Source organism: Triturus cristatus, chromosome 1_1 (assembly GCF_964204655.1).
Source record: "Triturus cristatus chromosome 1_1, aTriCri1.1, whole genome shotgun sequence".
NCBI lineage: Eukaryota > Metazoa > Chordata > Amphibia > Caudata > Salamandridae > Triturus > Triturus cristatus.
The window spans coordinates 386013782-386018781 of record NC_140579.1 but is presented as its reverse complement, the minus strand read 5'-3'; positions in this window follow the sequence as shown (position 1 = coordinate 386018781).

Sequence of the window (5000 nt, the reverse complement as noted above, 5' to 3'; positions counted from 1 at the left end):
ATCCGAAGAGGAAGGCTACCCACCTTTCTTGTAACCTGCGCGCTCTGAGCGCTCTGAGTGACGGAGGGGACCCTAGGCACGGACGTGCCTGACCTCCTGGAGCCCTGACTGGGATCCGGGAGGCAAATGGACCCTCATCGGGACTTCCAGGCCGGCCCGCCCCATTGGAAATCATTGCGCGCGACCAGATGTCCGGCACCTGAAAGGACTCCCGTCTGCCCGACCGAGCCATAGCGGTAGGGCTCCCGCATGCCCACCCACTCAGGGCTCAGGGGACTCTGCTTCCTGGGGGGCTCGGGGACCCAGGCTGGGCCTCAGGCATGGGGAGGACCACCGGAGCTCTGGGGCCGGGGCACCTGGGGAAGGACTGCCCGGGACCCGTGGAGCCCATCCCGGGCACTTTACCACGCCGCGACCCACAGGTGGGAGCACCGGACGCCTGGGAGGATGTTGCCCTGGCATAGCCCATCTGGTCCCCGGCAAAGAACCGCCAGCCCTGGGAGGGGCGTCCCGGCATACCCTGCCCCTACTAATCCGGAGGAAGGCTACCCCCCTTTCTTGTAACCTGCGCACACCGCGAGGCTCAGGGGACCCTAGACACGAACGTGCACGACCTTCTGGAGCCCTGGCTGGGATCCGGGAGGCAAATGAGCCCTCATCGGGACTTCCAGGCCGGCCCGGCCATCTGGTCGCCCCATTAGAAAGATTTGCGCGTGACCAGATGGCCGAGGGGAGAGGTGCGACCAGATGGGCGGGACCGAAAGGACTCCCATCTGTCCAACCCCGAGCCCTCGCGGTAGTGCTCCCGCCAGCCCTTGCAGGGCTCGGGGGCTGCAGGGCACTGGGCCTGCAGGGCTCGGGGGCTGCAGGGCTCAGGAGCTGCAGGGCTCGGAAGCTGCAGGGCTCTGGGGCTGCAGGGCTACGGGGCCGCAGGGCTGCAGGGCTCGGGGCTGCAGGACTCGGGGGCTGCAGGACTCCTGGGCTGCAGGGCTCCGGGACTGCAGGGCTCCGGGTCTCCAGGGCCACAGGGCTCCGGGGCTGCAGGGTTCCGGGGCTGCAGGGCTCCGGGGCTGCAGGGCTCCAAGGCTCAAGGGCTCCGGGGCCGCAGGTCTCCGAGGCTGCAGGGCTCCGGGGCTGCAGGGCTCCGGGACTGCAGGGCTCGGGGGTTCGGACGCTCAGGGGACCCATGGAGCCTGTCCCAGGAACTTTGCCTCACCGCGGGCTGGAGGAGGGAGCACCGGACGCCGGGGAGGTGTTGCCCGGGCATAGCCCATCTGGTCCCCGCCTGAGAACGGCTAACCCCGGAAGGGGCGTCCCTTGCATACCCTGCCCCTAGTAATCCGGAGCAAGGCTACCCCCTTTAGGCGACCATAGGCGTGAACGTGCCCGACCTCCTGAAGCCCTGGCTGGGATCTGGGAGGCAAATGAGCCCTCATCGGGACTTCCAAGCCGGCCATCTGGTTGCCCCATTGGAAAGCATTGCGCGCGACCAGATGGCCGAGGGGAGAGGTGCGACCAGATGGCCGGGACCGAAATGACGCCAATGTGCCCGCCCCGAGCCTTCACGGTAGGGCTCCCGCCTGCCCTTGCAGGGCTCGGGGGCTGTAGGGCACGGGGCCTGCAGGGCTCGGGGGCTGTGGGGCTCCGGGGCTGCAGGGCTCCGGGGCTGCAGGGCTCCGGGACTGCAGGGCTCCGGGACTGCAGGGGTCCGGGTCTCCAGGGCTCCAGGGCTCCGGGGCTGCAGGGCTCCGGGGCTGCAGGGCTCTGGGGCTGTAGGGCTCCAGGGCTCCGGGCTGCAGGTCTCCGGGGCTGCAGGGCTTGGGGGGGCTCGGAGACCCCACGTTGGGCCTCAGGCATGGGAGGCCTGAAGGAGCTCCCGGGGCCCGGACGCCCGGGGGGCCCATGGAGCCCGTCCCGGGCACTTTGCCTCGCCGCGGGCTGGAGGAGGGAGCACCGGACGCCGGCAAGGTGTCGTCTGGGCTTAGCCCATCTGGTCCCCACCTGAGAACCTCCATCCCCAGGAGTGGCGTTCCGGCATACCCTGCCTCTAGGAATCTAGAGGATGGCTACCCCCCTTTCTGGTAAACCGTGCGCACCATGTGACTGAGGCGACCCTAGGCCCGGATGCACCCGACCTTCTGGAGCTCTGGCTTGGATCAGGGAGGCGAATGAGCCCCCATTCGGTGGGCTGCAGGGCTCGGGGGGCTGCAGGGCTCGGGACCTGCAGGGCTCGGGGGCTGCGGGGCTCAGGGGCTGCAGGGCTCCGGGGCTGCAGGGCTCCGGGACTGCAGGGCTCCGGGTCTCCAGGGCTCCAGGGCTCCAGGGCTCCGGGGCTGCAGGGCTCCGGGGCTGCAGGGCTCCGGGGCTGTAGGGCTCCAGGGCTCCGGGCTGCAGGTCTCCGGGGCTGCAGGGCTTGGGGGGGCTCGGAGACCCTACGTTGGGCCTCAGGCACGGGAGACCTGAAGGAGCTCCCGGGGCCCGGACGCCCGGGGGGCCCATGGAGCCCGTCCCGGGCACTTTGCCTCGCCGCGGGCTGGAGGAGGGAGCACCGGACGCCGGCAAGGTGTCGTCTGGGCTTAGCCCATCTGGTCCCCACCTGAGAACCTCCATCCCCAGGAGTGGCGTTCCGGCATACCCTGCCTCTAGGAATCTAGAGGATGGCTACCCCCCTTTCTGGTAAACCGTGCGCACCATGTGACTGAGGGGACCCTAGGCCCTGACGCACCCGACCTTCTGGAGCTCTGGCTTGGATCAGGGAGGCGAATGAGCCCCCATTCGGTGGGCTGCAGGGCTCGGGGGGCTGCAGGGCTCGGGACCTGCAGGGCTCGGGGGCTGCGGGGCTCCGGGGCTGCAGGGCTCCGGGGCTGCAGGGCTCCGGGACTGCAGGGCTCCAGGGCTCCAGGGCTCCGGGGCTGCAGGGCTCCGGGGCTGCAGGGCTCCGGGGCTGCAGGGCTCCGGGGCTGTAGGGCTCCAGGGCTCCGGGCTGCAGGTCTCCGGGGCTGCAGGGCTTGGGGGGGCTCGGAGACCCTACGTTGGGCCTCAGGCACGGGAGGCCTGAAGGAGCTCCCGGGGCCCGGACGCCCGGGGGGCCCATGGAGCCCGTCCCGGGCACTTTGCCTCGCCGCGGGCTGGAGGAGGGAGCACCGGACGCCGGCAAGGTGTCGTCTGGGCTTAGCCCATCTGGTCCCCACCTGAGAACCTCCATCCCCAGGAGTGGCGTTCCGGCATACCCTGCCCCTAGGAATCTAGAGGATGGCTACCCCTCTTTCTGGTAAACCGTGCGCACCATGTGACTGAGGGGACCCTAGGCCCGGACGCACCCGACCTTCTGGAGCTCTGGCTTGGATCAGGGAGGCGAATGAGCCCCCATCGGGACATCCAGGGCAGCCCGGCCATCTGGTCGCCCCATTGGAAAGCATTGCGTGTGACCAGATGGCCGAGGGAAAGGTGCGACCAGATAGCTGGGACCGAAAGGACTCCCATCTGCCCGTGCCGAGCCAAAGCGGTAGGGCTCCCGTCTGCCCTTGCAGGGCTCCGGGGCTCTGCACCAGGGACCCTTGTTCCGGGCAGATGGACACTTGGCAGGCCGCAGGACGTGGGCTCCCAGGCGCTGACCGAAACTCAGGAGGCCCGGGGCCGTTCCCTGCTTCTCAACGGATCCAGGCCGGGGAGATCGGGGAGTCTGCCCAAGCACGAGGGACCCCAGTCCCAGGCACACGATCCCTCAGGTTGTATGCTCGTTTTCCACAATTTTTTTCAAAATTGTGCGTAGTTGTGCTAGGCAAAGTCCGCCCAGCCCTACTAAGAACGTGCACTCGTTTTCCACAATTTTTTTCAAAATTCTGCGCAGTGGCACTACGCAAAGTCCGCCAAGCCCTAACCAAACTCCTACTACGCAGTGGAAAGGACTTAGCCAGCCACCCACTCACCTGTCCCGGTCCCTGCTTCTGAACCCAGCCAGGTCTGGGGAGCCTCCCTTGGCCCGATAGACCCCATCACGGGCACCCGGACCCTCGCCAGGCCGCAGGATGGGAGCTCCCACACCACATGGTCGTATAGGGTTGGGCAGAAAACTACGTTCTGCCAGCATAGCAGATAAAGCCAGCCACTCCTGCTCACCGGCCCGGTCCCTGCTTCTGAAAGCAGCCAGGCCGGGGAGAGCCTCCCCGGCCCCGGTGAACACCCTTCTCCAGCGCCCGGACCCTCAGCTGTCTTGCAGGACGGGGGGCTCACGCACTCCACGGCTTGCCGGACGGAGCATGAGCCCCGGGCCTGGTCCCAGCTTCCGAACCCTAGCCAGGCTGGGGAGAGCCTCCCCGGGCCCCAGTGGACCCCTGTCTCCAGCACCCGGATCCTCAGCTGGCTTGCAGGATGGAGGGCTGCCACACCCTGGGGCCTGCTGGATGGAGCACGAGCCCCGGGCCCTATCCCAGCTGCTGAACCCTACCCAGGCTGGGGAGAGCCTCCCCGGGCCCCGGAGGACACCCTTCCCCAGCGCCCAGACCCTCGGCTGTCTTGCAGGATGGGGGGACTCATGCACCCCAAGGCCCGCCGGATGGACCACGAGCCCCGGGCCCGGTCCCAGCTTCCGAACCCTAGCCAGGCTGGGGAGAGCCTCCCCGTGCCCCGGTGGACACCCTTCCCCAGCGCCTGGACCCTCGGCTGGCTTGCAGGACGGGGGCTCCCGCACCCTGGGACACTGGGACGGAGCATAAGCCGCGGGTCCGGGTCCAGCTTCTGAACCCTAGCCAGGCTGGGGAGAGCCTCCCCGGGCCCTGGTGGACACCCTTCCCGAGCGCCCGGACCCAAGGCTGGCTTGCAGGACGGGGGCTCCCACACCCTGGGACACTGGGATGGAGCACAAGCCCCGGGTCCGGGCCTAGCTTGCGAAACCTAGCCAGGCCGGGGAGAGCCTCCCCGGGTCCCGGTGGACACCCTTCCCCAAAGCCCGGACCCTCGGCTGGCTTGCAGTACGGCGGGCTCCCGCACCATGGGACCTC